The sequence below is a fragment of the Piliocolobus tephrosceles genome, chromosome 5 (genome assembly GCF_002776525.5).
Source record: "Piliocolobus tephrosceles isolate RC106 chromosome 5, ASM277652v3, whole genome shotgun sequence".
NCBI lineage: Eukaryota > Metazoa > Chordata > Mammalia > Primates > Cercopithecidae > Piliocolobus > Piliocolobus tephrosceles.
The window spans coordinates 56256729-56279625 of record NC_045438.1 but is presented as its reverse complement, the minus strand read 5'-3'; the positions used below and the strand labels follow the sequence as shown (position 1 = coordinate 56279625).

The window sequence follows — 22897 nt, the reverse complement described above, 5'->3', positions numbered from 1 at the left end:
AATCATTTGCTCATATGTGCACAAGAATGGTGAGGTTAGTCACAAATCCATACTGTTCCTTTGTGGGAGGTGGGGGCTTGACGGGGTGGGAAGTGGGAGCTAGATGGATGTTTGCCAATTGGAAGTTTAGTTACAAAAGCATAGAAGGAAAGGGATCTTTTCTCATTGCCATATCAAATTTGGTACAGGTGCCAAGCAAGATCTAAGTTTCTACATAGGCTCACATGTCTGTGTTTCTTTGGAGCTGTTTTATTTCTTACTGCAATATGATAGAATACATAAAACAATATTCCAACACTACCGGGCAGAGAATCAAACAAATAAAGATCCTATTGAAAAGCCTATAATTGCCACTATATTACCTATAGCCTTCTCTAGTTTTCTACTTACTACTTGTAATAGAAAATATAATTATAATCAATTTAATAGAAAATCTGCTGTAAGGAGAAACTCAAGAAAGCTTAGGTATAATCCTCAGGAATTAATTTTAATCTGTGTTATAGAATGCATATTCAAAAAGGCCTCGGCATTCAAAAATCTCTTGGCCTTTCAATAAATAAAGAGAGTGGTTATTCAAATAGAGAAAACAACAGTGAAAGGTTTCAACTATGAATGTATCTCTACATCTCTATACATACAAACTGCTCAGTTACTAGGCACAGACAGACCACAAAAGATGCACTAAGCTACACAGCAAAATAAATGACTAACAACCAAAATTAGTTTCAATTTTTATTATGAATGTCCAAAGTGACAGCATACTGTGAAAATGCTAGGTTCTCATTGATTAAATTTCAAGAGACCACAGACTACAGCATTCCAAGCACTTTAATTTTTGACAGAGCCAAAAACAAAGAAAAGAATGATAAAAATGTTCTTTTGGGTGTAAACAGTATTCATATTTGAGTTTTTATATTTTTTTCTTCCCTGCAGGTATTGTGAACACTGATAACTTCCAAAACACAAATCCTGGTCTGGATACTTGCAGCAAACTTTTATAATCTCTGCCCGAATAAGAAGCTAATAAGAAATGTACTTATAAAGTATGTTTATGATACCATGTGATACGTTTGTTCATCCTCATTTCCTTATCTATCCTGCAAGGCTTCTTGTCTACCACCCGGGTACCTGCTGTTGGTAACTACAGGACAGGGAGGCTGAAGTCAAACACTCGGAAGACTGTACTGAATCCTGGATTTTCTGAAAGCTGCATTTACTTTTTTTTTTTAATGAGAGCTTAAGATTTTCAGTGTTTGAGAATGTTCAAGGAGATACCTAATGACAATGGATTAAAGCCACCAATCAAGAACTACACAGTCTATACAGATTGTGTTCAAGAAAAAAAGCCTTGGTTTACTAAAGCTATGGTTCTAGTAATCTGTAGGTCCAACACAATATGACTTTTTCTCTCCCCCCCGAAGGGTTTCCTTGCCATCTGTCCTTCCCATCACTGGTACTGGATGATGCTACAGATGGAGTCTGTTGCCACTGATATTGCAATCAAATCTGGTCCTGTGGAAGCGGGTATCTCTTACAGATGCAATACTGTTCATCTGAGTGGATCCCCAAAAAGAACAATTATGAACTAGAAACTCATAGAGTTTGTGTTTAAAATTTATAAAATTAAACCTGCTCCAACAGGTAATACAGGGAGGCATGCTTGCAACCTCTGGATTCAATCAGAAACAATGTCTGAGAGCACAGAGCCTTCTCAATAGGTAACGGTGGGTTCCTTTTAACGCTTCCTTAAACAAGATCCGATGTGATGCACATTAGAACTTTGAAGCACGTCTGTCTCATTTATTTCTACAAGGCCTGGGACACAGGAAGCTGCCAGGACTTCATTCATCATCATCTTGCCTGTTGACAAAAGGAACAATAACTGGTCATCACTGGTCCATGGAATAGCTTTTCCTAGTTTTTTCCAAGATCATTCCTAAAGAAAAGATGGTGTCAATACAACAGCAAATGTTTCAATGTTTGATGAATTTCCGTGCTCTAAAATGCCATGCCTTCTTCCAACAGAGCAGGAAGAACCACGTCACGCAGTGTTCATTGCTCTCCAAATGCTGGAATGGTTCAGGAGGCAGCCCTGTCCTGGAAGTCAACTGACCCAGGCTCCACACATGAATCTGCCAATAACTAACACAGTCACCTAAACTTGTTGGGCCTTGGTTCCTTCCCATGTAGACGAAAAGGCTTCAGTGGAGCATGTCTAAAAAGAAGGCCATCCAGTGCTACCTTTTAATAGGATCGTGTGGTCCTGCCTTCTTAGCTCCTTACAGAGCATCACCAGGTATGACCATCTCAAGTTGTGGCTTACAAAATACCTACACCTGGGTGCCTGTGGTCCTTGTTCAGCTTGGAGCTGAGAACCAAGTGAATTTCCAGAGAAATTTCAAAATATCTATTAGCATCTTGAAGTCCATTAAAATCTTAAATGTGTGATGGATACAAAATTCTGAAAATACACATCACCATGTTTTCACATCTTTTGCTGTCTTAAGGTCAAAAAAGTGTCTTTTTTTGGTCCCTGTTGGCTTTCTTAAATTAAGAAATAATCATATAAAAGTTGAAAAATACATTCATAAGCATAACGACATGGAAGCATTCTGTAGGAGCCTACTATCTAGTTATATAATTCAACTAGTTGGACTAGTTTAAGTAACTACGCCAAGTAACTTTACCAAGACACATGTCTGGTAGCAGAGATGGGACCTAAACATAGTAAGTCTCACCCTAAAATGAATGCTTTTTTTTTGAGATGGAGCCTTGCTCTGTCACCCAGGCTGGAGTGCAGGGGCACAATCTCGGCTCACTGCAACCTCCGCCTCCTGGGTTGAAGCGATTCTCTTGCCTCAGCCCCGTGAGTAGCCGGGACTACAGGCATGCGCCACCATGCCTGTCTAGTTGTTTTGTATTTTTAATAGAAACGGGGTTTCACCATTTTGGCCAGGCTGATCTCGAACTCCTGACCTCAGGTGATCCACCCACCTTGGCCTTCCAAACTTCTGGGATTACAGGTGTAAGCCATTGTGCCCAGCATCATATATTTTAAGGCATCCTGTTGTCGTGTGTGACAAGAAAGGTGGCTGAAATATTTTTCATCTTTCTACCGTGCTTTTGGCATAGAGGGAAATGTGTGAACGATCCACACAAAACTGGTGCCAAAATATCATCTATTACTTGGATTATTCTAAGTGTTTTGCGAATGAGTTTATTCTTCAAACTTAAAAGCTGACTTAAACAAGCTGACTTAAAAGCTACCTAGGAAAGAAAAAGGCAGTGAAGATAAACTCGGTCATTTGACTCTCAATAGCAACAAGACTAAAGTTACACAGTCATTTTCTTAAATCTGGATAAGATTTGCCAGGTTGTAACCGGATCGGGCAGTTGTCCACAGCAAATTGGTATTCATGTGGTAAAGGCACAGAGATCACAATGGTGAACAAAAAGAAAATGATACAAATTCACTCAAATTATGGAGTGAGGACCTATAAAATGACCTGTAAACACAGGCACATACACTAACACAGACTAAAGGTGTGTTTCTTTGTTGCCAAGTAAGAGAAATAAATGTTTCTGTTTCAACAAATGAACTTAAAATGTAAGTGAAATTTATTATGGGATTCTGGCAAGTATTTTTATGACCATGGCTTTCTGGGATGATTTTGTTGCTGTTGCTGTTGTTTTTGAGACAGGATCTCACTCTGACGCCCAGGCTGGAGTGCAGTGGTGCGATCTCAGCTCACTGCAACTTCTGCTCCCCCTGGGTTCAAGTGATTTTTCTGCCTTAGCCTCCTGAGTAGCTGGGATTACAGGCACGCACCACCATGCCTGGCTACTTTTTATAGTTTTGGTAGAGATGGGGTTTCACCATGTTGGCCAGGCTAGTCTTGAACTCCTGACCTCAAGTGATCTGCCCATCTTGGCCTCCCAAAGTGCTGGGATTACAGGTGTGAGCCACCACACCAGGCCTCTGGGATGATTTAGTATGTATCGTAAGTGCCTGATGGCATCGCTACAAGTACGCGTGAAATGATTCCTCGCTGAAGACGGTGGGTATTGAAAAGCAGAAATGCAAGCAACAGTACAGAGGCATGGAAATGATGGGCTTGACAGTGTCTCTTGGAGAGTGCTTTAGTTTGCAAAGGCTTCTCATGTTTGTGCTCTGGTCCTTACAACAAGGGAGCCAGCTTCTGCTTGGGGAGGCAGCTGAGATGAGTGAGCTCAGGCGACCTGCCCAAGGTCGGTGCTCACTGTTTTCTTTTTTTAAAAAAAAACAAAAAACAAAACAAAACACACACACACACACACACACACACACACACACACACACACTGTCTCTTGCTCCCAACACTGAATACTGATGAATTTACTATTTCCTATGTTCTTCATCTCTTCTGCATAGTGTTATTACTACTATTGGCACTCATATATTAAGGGCTTTATAAAGAATTCTTGCAAAATGGATATAACAGAACATGACGACCGGATCTTGTGTGATATGTGATTGATGTCTCTGCATAATCAGGACTTGCAAAATAGATATAACTATCTCCACAAAGAAAGAAACCGAGGGTCAGAGATGTGCTTTGCCCAGTGTCTCATGGCAAACAGCAGAGCTAGAATTCTGAGCCTATTAGCTTTCGATCCCCAGTTCCTGCTTTCTCCATTGTGCATGGTGTTTTGGCGTATGCTGAGCCACTAAGCAGACACCCACTATATATGCTATGCAGCTCCATTTTTAGGTGTCAAACCCAGCATGAGCTGCTGCATTCAAAGCCTACTCAAGTGGCTCATGCCTATAATCCCAGCACTTTGGGAAGCCGAAACAGGACTGCTTGAGGCCAGGAGTTCAAGACCAACCTGGCAACATAGAGGGAGCCTATCTCTACAAATAAATAAGTAAATAAAGCCTAGTCTCTCACACACACTCATTCAGCTACTCCAGAGATCTGTGAAGTATCTGGATCAGAGATCCATGCTGAGGGGACATGACAAACAGGTGGGCTTACTTCAAACTCCATACACAGCTATAGTTCTTGTGAAGAAGTGCATTCTCACAGAGTCAGGGATCACCTTTTGTAAGCAGTTACCAGTGTGCACTGAGCTCCCATAATACTAGCTCTAATTTCATAGTAAATAAACAGTAGGAGGTCCAAATCCCTACTTTTCAAAGGGAATATGGTGCAAAGGATAAAACGTCTTTGAAATAAATTTGAGAAGTGGTAGTGTCGAGGCAGAATACCTGGAGGAAAACGAAACATTTCAGAACCAGTTTTCTGCAGCACAAATTGCCATAAACGATGCATTTGCTATAACTGTCCTTGGTTTCTAAATGCATAGTACAGTGATTCTTTCATAAAATGGATGACAATGAAGGCAAATGGAAATGAAGGTGCTGCTCAAACAGATGTCACTGGCTGGGAGTCCCCTGGTGTCAGGTAACTTACATTGCTTGTTTAATCCAGCCAAACAGACCTGAAAAGTATTAGGTTGGTGCAAATGTAATTGCGGTTTTTGCCATTTAAAGTAATGGCGGCTGGGCACTGTGGCTTACGCCTGTAATCTCAGCACTTTGGGAGGCTGAAGTGGACAGATCATGAGGTAAGGAGTTTGAGACCAGCCTGGCCAACATGGTGAAACCCTGTCTCTACTAAAAATACAAAAATTAGCCGGGCATGATGGTGCACGCCTGTAATCCCACTACTCGGGAGGCTGAGGCAGAAGAATCGCTTGAACCCAGGAGGCAGAGGTTGCAGTGAGCCAAAATGGTGCCACTGTGCTCCAGCCTGGGCGATAGAGCAAGACTCCGTCTCAAAAAATAAAAGTGGGGGAGTAATGGCAAAACCGCGATTACTTTTGCACCAACCTAGATGTATTCATTAAACTCACACTGCAAATGAAAAAACTGAGGTTCAAAGGGGTTAAATAACTTAGCCAAGATGACACACCTAGAAAGTGACAGAGACTGGATTTCAAGCTAAGTACACCTGACCCCAAAATTATATGCCTTTTCTTTCAAAGGCTGCTTCCCCTACATACCTCAACAACCAGACATCTGGGCAGTCACCCTACACTGCAGCCCATGAGACTGTTTCTTTTTTTGAGATGGAGTCTCACTCTGTCACCCAGGCAGGAGTGCAGTGGCGTGATCTCACCTCACTGCAACCTCCACCTCCTGGGTTTGAGTGATTCTTGTGCCTCAGCCTCCCAAGTAGCTGGGATTACAGATGTGCACCACCACGCCCAGCTAATTTTTGTATTTTTAGAAGACATGAGGTTTCACATGTTGGCCAGGCTGGTTTTGAACTCCTGACCTCATGTGATCCGCCCGCCTCGGCCCCCCAGAGTGCTGGTATTACAGGCGTGAGCCCCATGCCCAGTTGAGACTGTGTCTTGATGAGGGCCCAGCAGTGCTCAGGATTGCAGGGAAGCCCAACTGCTTCGAAAACAGTGACATCCCCTCTCACCTATAGAAATCCAACTAAGGGACAGTGACCAGGCTTCCAGGTCAATTTTATGAGGTCACAGAAGAGGGACAGAGGGAAAGGACCTGGCAGAGTGGCTCCTCAGAGAAACAACCACAAGGGGCCAACTGCATGAAGAAAGAGACATTGAGTTACCTTCAGTTTTTATTTTTTAGAGTTAGGGTCTTGCTCTGTCACTCAGGACGCAGCGGAGTGGTACAATCACAGCTCACTGCACCCTGGAACTCCTGGGCTCAAGTGATCCTCCCACCTCAGCCTCTTGAGTAGCTGGGACTATAATAGTGCACCACCACACACTGCTAATTTTTTTTTTTTTTGGGAGACAGAGTCTTTTGTCACCCAGGCTGGAGTGCACTGGCACAATCTTGGCTCACTACAACCTCTGCCTCCCAGGTTCAAGCGATTCTCCTGCCTCAGCCTCCCAAGTAGCTGCAATTACAGGTGCAGGCCACCATGCCTGGGTAATTTTTGTATTGTTAGTAGAGACGGGGTTTCACCATGTTGGCCAGGCAGGTGTGGAACTCCTGACCTCAGGTGATCCGCTGGCCTTGGCCTCCCAAAGTGCTGGGATTACAGGTGTGAGCCACTGAGCCCAGCCAACTTCAGTTACAATGTAGAGGCTCCTGTGATCTAGTTATCATTTGCCCCTCTTAGCTGATTTCCAAATGACCTATTAGCAGGCTGTAAACTGCGTACAGCCTGAAGAATCACCTATAAATTACAGCTGAGAAAGAGAAGGCTAGGAGGACAATATGGAGATACCATCTATAGAGAGGCTCTGACCCTTTTAAAATTAATCTCCAATTTCCCCCGGTGAAGCTCTTATGAGAGCTGCCAGTAATCAGCAAAGCTGGCAACTGGCATCCTGACGTCCTCCTCTCCCTTTGTGCTCCACAAAAGATGAAGGCATGTGATTAAGAAGCCAGGAGACAGAATTTCAACATGAGTGATTTGTCCCAGCACTAGTGACACAGGATTAATAACCAGTGGGCTAAAAACAAGATGGAGCAGTACCAAGGAAACTCGGTTTGAATGAGGGCCTCTCCCAACCACGTTCAGCTCCAAGCCTCAGCCAGCCTGCCCTACCATGTGGAAGGGAAGGTGCCAGAGTTGCTCATGGATGCCAGAACCCAAGCTGCCTCATCCAGCTGATCCATTTGGTCAGCCCATATGGGAGCAGAATGGCTGGCACCGAGCTGAAAGTATCAGTGTGTGCAGACACGTTTGAACATAATTTGCTAAATGTTTTATTGTTCTGTAGTTAAAAATCTACTTAAAATGTGTGGAGCTATGTTCCATTAGATTAGAACAATATGAAGTCATGTCCTTTCAAGTATCCAATGTTAAGAATAATTACAATAACATCAAGGCAATCATTTCCTATTAGGGAAGTTTATTCCTGTGATGGAGGATACCCAGGGCTCCTCTGTTAACTGAGATCGTGTTTCCTGCGTCCTATCCACACGTGCATCACTCGCATGATCCTTGAGAGTCCCCAAAGAAGCAACTTAAGTCTACCACCATGGAAAGAGGGATTCTATGAGCACTAAATCAGGAATTAGGAATTGCCAGGCACAAGGCTTTCATTTTAACACCAGAAAACAAGCTCAGAGGTTCTACACTTGCCCAGGAACATAAGATTGAGAATCCAAGTGATGCTCTGACTCTCAGTCCTACAATGCCCTTTGTTCATTTTATTCAAATATCTCAGATATTATATCCTGAAAAATTACGTCATTTGGTGCAAATAATCCAAATATTATGTGAACTTTGGGACCATGATGGATTGAGCCATTTCCATAAGTGTTTTCTGTTTTTGTTTTTAGACACTTATGGCAGCAAGTTTCCATAGGTGTTGGGAGTCCGGTGTTGTGAGCTGCTGAGAGGGAGGCACGAGGTCCCAGAGCATAGGGTCTCAGGGCATGGCAGAACCCCTCCAGCAGGCCCATGGGGAGGCAGGTGAGCACACAGGGGAGAAGCATGCACTGGGGATCTGAATCAGATGCACTGGGTTTGCATCTTTGGTTTTGTTCTTTATTAGGCGTGCACTCCTTGGGCAAGTTCCTTAGCTACTCTGACTTTCCTTAGTTGTCAAATGGAGATTAACACCGCCCCTGAGGCTAACTGTGGGGACTGAGTGAGAGGCTGGAAGGGTACCCGTTCTTCCTTCTGCCAGCTGCATTCTCAGGCAGCCCTGGGGACCAAGGGAATGGCAGAGATGTCCACTGACACCTGCAGTTACAGGAGCAAGGCCGGGGTTTCCCATTTCATCTGCCTGGGATGCTCTGCCCTTTCTGCTCAACTTGAGGGGGCTCAGTCAGCCACACCTCTCTACCTAAGGCTGCCTCCTCTGCAAGGCCTTCCCAGTAGGTAAGGCTGCCCAGTCACCAGCCTCCCTTGGTCATGTCTCCAGGAGAGCCCTGTTCATATCCTCATCTTCCCCCTCCTTTCCTTGACTGGGAGCTCCTCTGTTATTGATTTAAAAGGTGATGAAAGAGACCACCACCTTCTCATAGGTCTGGTGGCAGTGAGCGTGCTGACCATACATTCTCCACCTCACTAGACACTAGGGAATCAGGATATGCCCTTTCTCCACCCTGCTCCCCAGCCCCAGAAACTAAATGGGCCGCCTCTTTCCCCCTCCACCTCCCAACACTCTCCCCTCCATCTCTGGGCCATTCCTACTTGGATCAGAGAATCACCACAAATAACTAGGAATCAAGACACCTGTGTTCAAAAAGAAAGTCAATGCTTATGCTCCTGTCGAGGTACAAGAAAAAAATCCAAGGAATTTCTGCTAACAGCTCACAGAGAACCACACCTGATTGTTTTTGACTACATATGACCTGACAATTCTGCACTTTGACACCCTGACACACTGGCCTTTATGGCGGAGGTTGGGAGATGGGACAAGAAGCTGCAAGAGAAAGAGGACAAACACAGGTTGTTCAAGGCACCAGCCACTCTGTCACCTGATAGCAGACTGCCATGTTGATAGGCTAGGAAAGTAAGAATGCAGACTCCCCACAGCCAGGGCCAACGTCTGAATTCATCTTGGTAAGATTTAGACTCCCAGGCATGGGGCTTAACGGCCATTCAACGTTCAATGAAATGGAATAATACTAAACAGCTATCCTGGAAGAGGAAAGTCTATCTGCTCAGCACGTAATCATTTTAGGCCATGTGTATAAGGCAGCTTCATGACACTGATTCCATGGGCAGTACAATCACCTCGACTGCTTGGAGGCCTTCAGACTGCAGGTTGATGCTGAGAGCTGATGCATTTTACATGAGAGCTGGCTTCAGATCCTTCTTCTTCTAGCTTAAAGGTGAAAAGGTGTCACTTTAAGTTTCCAAGAACAACACTGTAAGATTAATGTATGGCAGGTCACATGATGTGCTGCTCTCACTTTAAAATCTGGCATGTTCAAACTATTTTTTAAATTAAATTTAATTTAATTTGAGATACAGTCTTATTCTGTCACCCAGGCTGGAATGCAGTGGCACGATCTCAGCTCACTACAACCTCCCCCTCCCGGGTTCAAGCGATTCTCCTGCCTCAGCCTCCCGAGTAGCTGGGACTACAGGCACATAACCACCATGCCCGGCTAATTTTTGTATTTTAGTAGAGACAGTGTTTCACCATATTGACTAGGCTGGTCTCGAACTCCTGACCTCAGCTGATCCTCCTGCCTTGGCCTCCCAAAGTGCTGGGAATGAGTCAAAGTGGTGGCATGAGCCACCACACCCAGCCTCAACTATCATTTAGTAGGATGTATTCTTCCCCTTGAAGACTAGAGTGAAAACTATCAAGATTGTTTTTTAGTAGAATTGAACCCATCAGATGAAAATTTTTAATAATTTTAAATGTTAACTTTAAAAAACTTTCAATATTTCTTACAGGCGTGCCACATTTATGCATAAAGTATGCTCTAAAAACTCAAGGCATTAATTCAATCTTATTTTTAGTGTGCTGTAAGAAGTAAATATTCAAATAAATCCTATTGTTAATCTTTTTGTAGGCAAAGAAACCTTTCAAAAAGTGAACAATCACCCATTTAAAAAAATCTTCAATTTTCATATATCCAGTTTGCCGAAATAAAATCAATCTGGTGTCCTCAGCTGTCTCCACAACTGAATTGGAGAGACTATATGGCTGCCCATTTGAGCAGATGCTTTTTTTTTTTTTTTTAAATAGCTGAAGAAACTCATTTGCAAACTGAATTAGTGGCAGAGAATTGACATGACGTAGTCAAGGAAATGACAAGTCACTCACTCTTCTGGGATGCCAGAAAATGAAGCCCAAGGGACAAGCGACCCCTGGAATACCTAGGACAGGAATACCTACCCACAGCCCTGGGTGGTGCAAGGTTAGGAGGGGACGAACGGCCAGAAAAAGTTCTTGCAGGGACCATGCCCAGCTGCCCTTGATGGGAGGACTCAGCTATACCTTTACTAGATCTTTGCTTGTATGCATATACTTATAGAAACCAGAGCTTCATGTCTGTAAAGTGGGCACAATGTAGCAAATACAATAATTAGGGTTATTTTTACACTTGAAACCACAGAGCAAGGACGACTCAGCTAAGGTTCCTACTATCTCTAACCTAAGACTATACTTGAACTGCTTGTCTCTCTCTCTGTTTTTTCTTTAGTGGAATTACAGTTTTTAGAAAGGCACAGTGTCAGCCGGGCGCAGTGGCTCACGCCTGTAATCCCAGCACTTTGGGAGGCAAAGGCGGGTGGATCACCTGAGGTCAGGAGTTCAAGACCAGCCTGACCAAACATCAAAACCCCATTTCTACTAAAAATACAAAATTAGCCGGGTGTGGTGGCACATGCCTGTAATTGCAGCTACTCAGGAGGCTGAGGCAGGAGAATAGCCTCAACAGAGGGAGGTGGAGGTTGCAGTGAGCTGAGATCGTGCCATCCATTGCACTCCAGCCTGGGCAACAAGAGTGAAACTAATTCTGAAAAAAAAAAAAAAAAAAAAAAAGGAACAGTGTCTTATTTTAACGAGCTCACTGAGAACTAAAAATTAATGAACCACTAATAGATACTCTTTTTATACAAACACAGCAGATTCAAGAACAGTTTTCTTGGGCAGATCCAAAAGGATAGAACACAACAAGACATGATTTTTTTTAAAAAATGGGTGACTTTCCATAATCATATTCTTCAGAAGCCTCGGCTAGGATTTGGGGCAAGAAAATCGAGGCCCGGGAGCAGTGGCTCATGCCTATCATCCCAACACTTTGGGAGGATGAGGTGGGCAGATCACCTGAGGTCAAGAGTTCGAGACCAGCCTGGCCAACATGGTGAATTCCAGTCTCAACTAAAAATACAAAAAATTAGCTGGGCGTGGTGGCAGGCGCCTGTAATTCCAGCTACTCGGAAGGCTGAGGAAGGAGAATCGCTTGAACCCGGGAGGTGGAGGTTGCAGTGAGCCAAGATTGTACCATTGCACTCCAGCCTGGACAACAAGAGCAAAAATCTGTCTTTAAAAAAAAAAAAGAAAGAGAAAAGAAAATCTCTTCCTTTCCTTTGCAGTATTTGAGAGCTGAAGTATGCTGAATCAGCAACCCACAGAGAATTCCCTCACATGCTCAGAGGTGAACAGCGTGCAACATCTGCAAACACACCTCACACACAACACCCCCGACAAGGCACGTGCATTCCATCACTGTCCAGGCCTGTACCTCTTCACAGAAGACCCTGACATTTGTGAGGGACACATCTCAGATATTAGCAAATCCCCAAATCACAAATCACAACATAGTATGTAATCCCCCCCTCTTAAAATAGGTATGCAATGATGAGTAAAAAAGGCTGTGGTGGCTGGGCACAGTGGCTCAGGCCTGTAATCCCAGCATTTTGGGAGGCCGAGGCAGGCAGATCACTTGAGGTCAGGAGTTCGAGACCAGCTTGGCCAACATGGTGAAACCCCGTCTCTACTAAAAATACAAGTTAGTCGGGCATGGTGGTGGCACCTGTAATCCCAGCTACTCGGGAGGTTCAGGAAGGAGAGTCGCTTGAGCCCAGGAGGCAGAGGTTTCAGTGAGTTGAGATCGCGCCACTGCACTCCAACCTGGCGATAGAGCAAGACTTCATCTCAAAAAAAAAAAAAAAAAAAAAGGCTGCATGGGGTATGGATGGCAGCAATCAATGAGGCTGATTCACCCACCTGAGTGACACATGGCCACCCACCTGCCTTGCAGTCAATGCTATTCACATTTGTGCCTTAGTAAAATTATAGTATTACATTATGCGTTGGTTTGTAATAGCTGAAACCCTAAATGTTAGCACCAGGAATGCCAAGGTGCTCAGGCATTAGTTTGCAATTAGTTTCCTATTTTTCAAGCTGAGTCCAACATGTAAAACATGAGTGTCCAGCAGCTTGGATGGAAACTGAATTGACCCAGTCCCTTAGGGGGCCCTATATATTCCTGTGTCACAGCCTCTGCGATACGGGTTGAAAGGCACTCATCTAATATATAATGTATAATTGTTTGGAAAGGCTAGTTCTGAGATGATTTTAAGCACTACCAATGAATCTGTTCAAATTAGGGACCACTACAGATGCAACATACTCCTGGATCCACACAAGAAAGCCCAGAGATTCCCTAGGATGACACTCTCTTCTTGTGAACTATGGGACATTTTCTTGATTGAAGTGTGCCCTTTAGGACTGCTTGTTGCCTTTTGGAGCCAGATCCTTGTCAACATCAGGCACCACATTCTGGGAGACTGAAATGTTTCCCTGGGCATGAAATTGTAATGTGTATCGTAGGAGAGCTCAATCCACTTTACAAACAGTAAGTCAGGATTGATGACCGCCTCCATTCAGTGTCAGGTGTTGTAAAAATGTCAGAAACACAAGTTGGCTCTAAATAATCTTTTTTTCTCTTTCTTTCTCTCCCTTCATCATATATACAATGAGAAATGGGCCACAAAAAAATCTTAGTAAGTACAGTTACTATTTGTATGTAAGTGCTAAACAAACTGTATAGTAAATGGACTCCTTTGTGTGCCAGTGGAAAGGCCAACTCTTTACCTGGCACTCCATCTACCACAAGGGACTGCAAAACTGGGTGACACTGGATTGCAAGGAAGGACAGGGTTTGGCCAGACATGGTGGCTCATGCTTGTAATCTCAGCACTTTGGGAGGCTGAGGTGGGCAGATCACCCGAAGTCAGGAGTTCAAGACCAGCCTGGTCAATCTGACGAAACCCCGTCTCTACTAAAACTACAAAAAAATTAGCTGGGCGTGGTAGTACAGCTACTCGGGAGGCTGAGGCAGGAGAATTGCTTGAATCCGGGAGGTGGAGGTTGCAGTGAGCTGAGATCGTGCCATTGCACTCCAGTCTGGGCAACAAAGTGAGACACCATCTCAAGGGAAAAAAAAAAAATTACAGGATTAGGTGTTCTTCCCTTAAGTGGCTTGGCTGGGAGACAGGAGGACTTACAAAATATTCCAACAGGTCCCAGGACAACTTCAGCACAGCCCTGACTGCAAACTGTTTATAAGAAAGTATTACACAACCAGAAAATTATGGCCATTTTCTTTTTTGTGACGTTTCCTTAACAGAGAACTGCTTATCCCTCAATAAGGGGCTCCATCCTATTGCGGCTATAGCTGTTTGTGGTCTTCTCATTGCAGGTCAAACGGGAGGAACCGTCTGCAAGGGCGTAAGATGAACTCAGCCCGGCAAAGGGCTTCTTTGCATCCATGACCCACAGCTGGATTTGAGCTGTCAGCAAAGCTCACGTGGGGAAACCATCTTGGAAGGGCCTGATGGCCAAAAGCTTTGTCAAAACTGTTGGCTGTCTTTCTCTTCAGAATTATGGTAAGCTAGAATTTTCTCCCCTTCTGTAGCTCACGTTTTGGAACACCTCCCAGGACGCTCAGTAGGTATTGCTCTGGAGAAGGTGGACATAGCAGGAGCTGGACTTCGGCAGACACAATGCAGGGCAACAAGGGTACGCAAAGCGATGAGACAGGAAAGAGGAAGCCCACTGCTAGGAGTCACAGAATAAAACGAGGAAGGCCCAGGGGACAGGAAGTGGGCATTCGTGTGCCACAATTTCATCTGCATTATTTATCTATTTATTTATTTATTGAGACAGAGTCTCACTCTGTCACCCAGTCGGGAGTGTAGTGGTGCACTCTCGGCTCACTGCAACCTCCACCTCCCGGGTTCAAGGGATTCTTCTGCCTCAGCCTCCCAAGTAGCTGGGACTACAGGAGCATGCCACCACACCCGACTAATTTTTGTATTTTTAGTAGAGATAGGGTTTCACTATGTTGGCCAGGCTGGTCTTGAACTCCTGACCTCGGGTGATCCACCTACCTTGGCCTCCCAAAGTGCTGGGATTATAGGCATGAGCCACTATGCCCGGAGTTATTTATTTTTTGAGACAGAGTCTCACTCTGTCACCAAGGCTGGAGCGCAGTGGCATGATCTTGGCTCATTGTAGCCTCCGCCTCCCAGGTTTAAGCGATTCTCCTGCCTCAGCTTCCCTAGTAGCTGGGATTACAGGCATGCACCACCACATCTGGCTAATTTTTGTATTTTTCTGTAGAGATGGGGTTTCACCATGTTGGCCAGGCTGGTCTCAAACTCCTGGCCTCAGGTGATCCACACACCTCAGCCTCCCAAAGTGCTGGGATTACAGGCATGAGCCACTGCACCCAGCCTCGTCTGCATTATTTTTAATATCATGTGTAACCATGCTTCAGGAGTCTCAAAACTGCTGGCAATAGGTTCTTGAGTGGAACCAAGGGATTCCTATAAATATTATGCCTATTCATTTATTTCTTATTTAAGAAAAGGAAATTAAACTCGAGGTATAATTTAGATGGGGCACTATGTTAGCATTTGTCTTTAAAAAATTTATATCAAATCATCAATTACATTTCAAAGTAATCATTTAAAGATTATCTCAGTGGATTTATTTTTGGTTTATTCTGTGACTCAGGCCTCTGATGTCTCTGGTATTTCTTAAACTGCCTAGGCAATTTTTATAGCAAAGTAACAATAAAAACGTGGTGGTGAATATTAACTCTGAAAAGATAGACTCATTTCTCATTTTGCACTTTCAAAAAAATTTTCACTACAACTATTTTTTTTTCACTACAACTTTTTTTTTTTTTGTAATCCAGGACATGTTCTCATCTGGTCACTACAACCACTTAAATGGCTCTGTCAGTGGAGTTAAATTTTGCTTTCACTTTGTTACATGTAAAAATGAGACTGTTAACCCACTCTTAATAATATACATGTTTTGGGTTGTTTTTCTCATAATGAGGCGGGCTTTTACTGAGCCATCTCTATCTCTTTAGAAAAGTTTTCTTTGGGTCCAAGATATGTTTTCTCTTGCAAAGAAAGCAACACATCTCTTATGTAAAATAAAATCCACAATCCTCATTTTCTAGCACTAAAATCTAAGCCACCCACCCTCAACTTCCACATGCATCTGCAGGGTAATGCCAGACCATCTGAGAGGGGTGTCTCGAGTCATTTGCTAAGCTTGGTTGCAATGATAAAGTCTGAACCTGCAAATTATTTGTTTCAAATAATAAATCAGAAGGGCTCAAAGTTATTCCTATAATAGTCATTCTTCTTTATATTTAATGTTTTCTTGGGAGGGAGAAAAAGAGGTGGAGTTTAGGGAACAGTTGTATATACAAATGCAGCTCTCCCCTAAAGAGTTCATGATATGAATTTCATGATATATATTTCAGTCCAAAAAAAGTTATGAATGAACCTCGGCTCTAATCAGCGGTATTACCAGGGGCAAGGCTGACATTAGAGCTCAGATTTCTTTTAGGAAAACTGTAGAGAATGTTGAAAGGTCCTTGCATATGGCCAATGTATACCAGGAAACTAGGGAGTACGGTTGTCAAATGTAGCAAATTAAAAATATGAGAAGTAATTTTCAGCATACATGTATTCCAAATATTGCATGGGACATACTTATACTAAAAATTGCCTGTTGCGTATCTGCAATTTAAACTTAACTGGGCATCCTGCATATTATCTAGCACTCTACTAGGGAGTCAAGGGGCCAGATACCTCAAGGACACTGAACTAGCATAATATGTTGTGTTCATTTCTACAGCAAGATGGGGGTGCTCCAGAACTGAAGACGGTTTTCAGATGTTTATCCTTTCCTATTTACCCCTGACTGTAAAAATACACCTTTACATGTTCTCTCCTTTTTTTCACCAGGTAATAATTGTGAGCTTACAACACACTTGCCTGGGACTGTCCTAGAAGCTGGAAACAAAAGGTGAATAAACCCCCACCTCTGACCTCTGGAGTGGACACACGGGTGGACAGACAGAGTGATGCCAAGTGAGCAGAACCACGCTGTAAGAAAAAACTGATTGGGGAAAAGAAGGGATGGGGGCGTGGGATGGGCCCGATTTGAGACAGGATGCTCTTTAGGGCTTTCTCTAAGACAGAGAGAAAATGTGCAAGCACTTGAGGAGTGTGAAAAAGTGAGAGGAGAGGAGAGAGAAGGGAGGAGAAGAAGAGGAAGAAGGAGAAGTGGTGGCTAACCTGTGCAAAGTGAAACACTCCGGAGTCATCTAGTATCGAAAACTAAGGGCCTTCAGGCCAATGCCGTAACACATAAAATGAGCATCCTAGGCAATGGAGATGGCTGCCTCCATTTAGGAAAGAAAGCCTGGCCTTCTAGAGTGTAGTTTTGGAAAGTCAGTAGTTAACATTGCTTTCAAATTGTGTTAAGAAGGTAAACCTGTGACCTGGAACAATATTCCCTGATTTCCTATAAGCATTCCCATTTTGGGTGGGAAGGAATGTGTGTACAATGACTAGTCCAACATGTCCCCATCAGAGTAATCAGCGGATCCCTGTCTATTCCTGAGAATATGTCAGAAACAAAGTTCCCATGGCTCTTGAATCCCTTCTCCTGTTCAAAAGGACAAGGACAAATACCTGACCTTAGGTTCTGGTCACAGCAGCATTGACCAGAACCAGGAAGGCTGCCATCATTTATCAGTTATAGTTAATGACACTGCACCTCTGGCTTGTACCAAAGTTCTAAGGGAGGACTTTGATATTTACAATAATTGGCTGGGCACAGTGGCTCATGCCTGTAATCCCAGCACTCTGGGAGGCTGAGGCGGGTGGATCACTCGAGGCCAGGAGCTCCAGACCAGCCTGGCCAACATGGTGAAACCCAGTCTCTACCAAAAATAAAAAAATAAAAATAAAAATAAAATAGCTGGGCACGGTGGTGGATGCCTGTAGTCCCAGCTACTCGGGAGGCTGAGGCACAAGAACTGTTTGTACCCGGGGGGCAGAGGTTGCTGTGAGCCAAGATCAAGCCACTGTACTCCAGCCTGGGTAACACAGCAAGACTCTGTCACAAACAATCAATATTTACAACAATAAACAAATCCTTAAAAACTTAAAAAATATTAAAATATCTATCCTTATCACCTCATCTGAAAAGAAAAAAAAATTAAAAGCTTTAAGGAAAAAATACAGTTCACTTTAACCTATAAAAACGTGCTCTGGGCTGGGTGTGGTGGCTCACGCCTGTAATCCCAGTACTTTGGGAGGCTGAGGCAGGCAGATCACAATGTCAGGAGATCAAGACCATTCTCAACATGGTGAAACCCCGTCTCTACTAAAATACTAAAAAATTAGCCAGGCATGGTGGTGAGCGCCTGTAGTCCCAGCTACTCAGGAGGTTAAGGCAGGGGAATCGCTTGAGCCCGGGAGGAGGAGATTGCAGTGAGCTGAGATCGAGCCACTGCACTCCAGCTTGGCGACAAGGCAAGACTTTGTCTCAAAACAAATAAACAAAAAAATGTGCTCTGCTCTCTGGCACCCAGGAGTGTGGGAATGCAAATTAGGCCTACAGTCTCCTTGTGGTCTCCTTGTGCTGCCTGTCTTCCCAGGACCTCTCATTTCAATCAAGTTCCTCCCTGAAGGATTAGAATGGGTCTCATGGAAGAAACTAGGTTGAAATGGATACCTTTGCCATACAAGATAACCCAAACTTTCCAGTTCAAATCATACTCCTAACAAGGAGACAATCTCAAATAGCACAGCTTTTTACACCACCAACGCGGAGGGAGCGTGCGATGATTTGAGTACCCACACTACATGAACATATAAATGATAGAATGAGGACCACATAACCTCAGGTCCAAAGGGGCCTAGACATCTTCAGACCGATGTCTCTTCAGATCCCTGAGTTGTCTAACTTCCCTGAAGGTGACCTTTGTCCAGGGGGTCTCTCCAGGGTCAGGGGCTGTCTCCCAAGGCCTCCATTTTCTTTTTCTTTTTCTTTTTCTTTTTTTTTTTTTTGAGACAGAGACTCACTCTGTTGCCCCAGGCTGGAATGCAGTGGTGCTATCTCAGTTCACTGCAACCTCCGCCTCCCAGGTTCAAGTGATTCTCCTGCCTCAGCCTCCTGAGTATCTGGGACTACAGGCATGAGCCACCACGTCTGGCTAATTTTTATATTCTTAGTAGAGATGGGATTTCACCATGTTGGCCAGGTTGGTCTTGAACTCCTGAGCTCAAGTGATCCGTCTACCTCGGCCTCCCAAAGTGCTGGAATTATAGGAGTAAGCCACTACACCCAGCCCGAGGCCTCTATTTTCTTTTCAGACAGTGCCAAAGGCTAAGAAGCTCAAACCTATGACCTCTGGTGTTACCAAACATACATCCAATCCCTCAGGTGCACATCACTCATTTCAAGCCAGTGGCCTTAAAATCCCTCAAATGCTCTCCAGGGTGAGCACATTAATCCAAATGTGTGTGCGTGTGTGTGTGTGTGTGTGTGTGTGTGTGTGTATATATGTATACATACACACACACACACACACATATATATGAATGAAATCTCAAAGTATCTACAGGATTCTCCAATGGACACACTCAAGATTTGCCCTTCAATGTATGGAAACTGGAGCTGATTTTAAAATTTCAGATGTGGTCTGATTTGTGTGGGTCAGAGTAATATTGTTAAGGTAAGGCTTGTCACCCATCTCAGCTTGAACCATATTCTTCTGCTACAGAGGTCCAAGCCTTCCTTAGGCTTTTGTAGCCATGTTAATCTGCACTGACTCTCCAGCCTCTACCTCTTCCTCATGGGTCCGGACGAAATAGCATTTTATCACATACGCAGAACAAGTGAGTTTTTTGGACCCAAGTACAGAAGTCATCCAACATTTTAGCTCCCTCTTCTGCCTTCACATCACCTGTAGATTTAATGAACATGTCTTATATCCATGTCCTCATTCACATTGGTAATAAATAAGTTGAAGAGGGCAGGTCTGAGGTTACAAATCTGTCTCCTTTCAGCCCTTTTAAATGGATCTGTGACAATCTTAAGAGTGCACCGAGAATGACAAACCTGCACAGGCGATGGCGCCTTGCCTTTGAAACCCACCTGCCTGCCTCCCCAGGGCAGACCTGCAGCCCCTGGTTCTCAGCTGTCCTCAGCATCCCTTGCTCCCCACCCCCCATTTTGTCTCCATGCTCCTTTTTTTTTCATCCAGCTGGGCTTTTTTCCCTCCCTCTGACCAAGGCTGTGGCTTCTGATCTCTGCTTTACAACTCTTAAGCCACGGCCAGGTAAGGGGGTATCTCACCTCATTCTTTACTTCATTATGAGATTGGGGTCTGAGGTCCACCCTTGCAGCCCTCCACCCCAGGATGACTGCAAGGCTCCATTAATTGGCAGTTTGAGTACCATGGCAGGTATGAGCCAGTGGGGCTGCACTGCCGTCCAAGCCCTGTTTCTCCTGCCTTTTTACAAAGAAATGTAGTGCCTTTCTCAAATACCTTACCAAAATCCTGATATAGCATCTACAACACTTTCTCATCATTCATCATTGAAGTAACCCTCTTTTTCAAAGCTGCAATCATTTTTTTTGGCAGCAACTATTATTAGTGAACCTCTGCCAGTTCCACTGGGGCAGAGAATCCCTTTTTAACAGCTGAAAAATCATTTAATTAATTCTTTTCAGCACTCTGCTGGGAATGATGACAAGTTCACTGGCCTGTAATTCTAGGAAGCTAGCTTTTTCTTTGCTTGAAAATCAAAACATTCGCCCACTTCCAAGCATCAGAATCCTCTCCTGCTTGCCACAGTTCCTGGTTGGCAGCAAGTCTGAGGCCAACCTGGATGCCCTGGTTCCCAGGGAAGTCATTTCAAGGCAACAGCAACTTTGAGAACAACTAGGGACAATCTCATCATCTTCCCACCTATTTTAGGCTTTAAATCCTTCTGACATGGAGTTCTGGCTTTTTTATTAACAAAATGCCACAGGCACTTGTTTTTACATAAGCCTCATCCTCAAACCAACTTCCAGCCTCCTGATTTGCCTTTACAGTTCTGTACCTCTCTTCCACATTCATCTTGAATTAGGTAGGAGTCTGCCTCTCCTGTGCTGGTCCTTTCAGATTTGGCCCATCAGAGACAAAGAACCTCCTTTCTTTTTCATTAGGCTTATATGTCACCTTACACATATTAGCAATATTATACTGTGAGTTTATCATCCCTCTTGTGTCAGCTTTTGCAATGACTGGAATGTCCACCCATCTGAAACTCATGCTGAAACTCAATCCCCAATGTGGTACCATTGAGAGGCTGGGCCTTCAAGAGGTGATTTGGTCATGAAGGCTCTGCCCTCATGAATGGGCTAATCCATTCATGGATGACTGGATTAATAGGTAATCATGGGAATGGGACTGGTAGTTTTACAAAAGGAGGAAGAGAGACCTGCACTAACACACTCAGCCCCCTTGCCTTGTGATGCTCTGGACCACCTCAGGACTGTGCAGAGGTCCCATCAGCAAGAAGGCCCTCACCAGATGCAGCCCCTTGAGCTTGGACTTCTCAGCCTCCATAACTGTAGGAAAGAAATTCCTTTTATTTATAAATAGCTGTTTTAGGTATTCTATTAAAAGCAACAGTGAGCAAACTAAAACAGCTTTCCTCTTCAAAACTCTGTCCATTAATTCATCTCAGAACCCTTTGAAATCTCTCTTCCAAAAAAATGTTCTAGTAAGAGCAGCACTTTAGATATATGTGATCAATGACATTTATTATGCACAGCCGTATACTTAATAATGATAACACCCACCCATTTGCTTTACACTCTGCCTCTGCGATGGATTCCCATCAGCACCCTGGACAGACGGGCATCATTATCCCCATTTTTGAAGAGTGTAGGCCTGTGGCTCAAGGCAAGCTATTGTGCAAGTGGCAAAACCAGGCTGAAAGCCCAGTTCTGGGGACTCCAGAACGCATGACGCCTCCTCTACCCTACACTGTCTGCTACTCTTTAAAATAATTTTCTTTTTGCAGTGTTGTATTGTATGGCAAACAGAATTCTCCTATATTTTTAAGAATAAAAAAATGCTCAGATTTAGAATCATGTGATTTATTTTTTCCATACTTACCTCTATCTTACACTATTTTCTATACTGTGCATTATTCGTATGATTTAAAAAATAGAATCATAATGATAAAAATAAACAGGAATATTCTGAGACCCAATTTTATCTATATAAAGGGACAGATAAAAACTCTTAACATTTAACAAAAGTTTAAATAATTACAAAAGGAAAGTTTTGCCAAATTGAGAAGCTTCGCAGGTGGAATTTTATTATAAAAATGGGAGAGAGATAGACTTGCTTATTTTTTAGAGAGGCATCTAGTTGGGTGCATTGGGTGGGTGTGTGGACAGGCCTGGCTAAACTTAGGTCTCCGTCTCATACCACATGGCCACAGGTCCAGGGAGCCTGGGCTGACAACTCTCTTGTGTGCACCCATTTTAAACAAACCCCCAAACAGATGGGACTTAAGAGTTGACAGGCAGATATGTCCATGACAGGAGTCTAGCTCCTAAAGCGAACAGGAGGGATGTTCTGTTTACCACTCCTGTGCTATTCAACTCCTTCATGGCAGCAAGTATGACTAATATATGTGGGCACACAGTGGACCTGGGCCCATGTGCTTTTGTAAATTCATTACCTAATTAATTTGAACATGTGGGGAGTTTTTCTAAATATATTCTAACAATACGGGGCGCGGTGGCTCACGCCTGTTATCCCAGCACTTTGGGAGGCCGAGATGGGCGGATCTCGAGGTCAGGAGATCAAGACCATCCTGGCTATCACGGTGAAACCCTGTCTCTACTAAAAATACGAAAAATTAGCCGGGCGATGTGTCGGGCGCCTGTAGTCCCAGCCACTCGGGAGGCTGAGCAGAAGAACGGCGTGAACCCAGGAGGCAGAGCTTGCAGTGAGCCGAGATCGCGCCACTGCACTCCAGCCTGGGCAATAGCGCGAGACTCTGTCTGAAAGAAAGAAAGAAAGAAAGAAAGAAAGAAAGAAAGAAAGAAAGAA

General features: G+C 43.9%; 1 protein-coding gene and 1 long non-coding RNA gene across 2 annotated transcripts in view; both read right to left on the bottom strand.

Moving 5' to 3' along the window:
- The window catches only part of TIAM2 (TIAM Rac1 associated GEF 2), a 541563-nt gene that overhangs the window by 364702 nt on the left and 153964 nt on the right, over positions 1-22897 (bottom strand). The window lies entirely within an intron of this gene.
- On the bottom strand, positions 720-9953 carry LOC111538605. The gene is made up of 2 exons (XR_002730393.1): positions 9726-9953; positions 720-1860 (listed from the first exon to the last, which is right to left on the bottom strand). It is a non-coding gene; the product is annotated as an uncharacterized LOC111538605 (long non-coding RNA).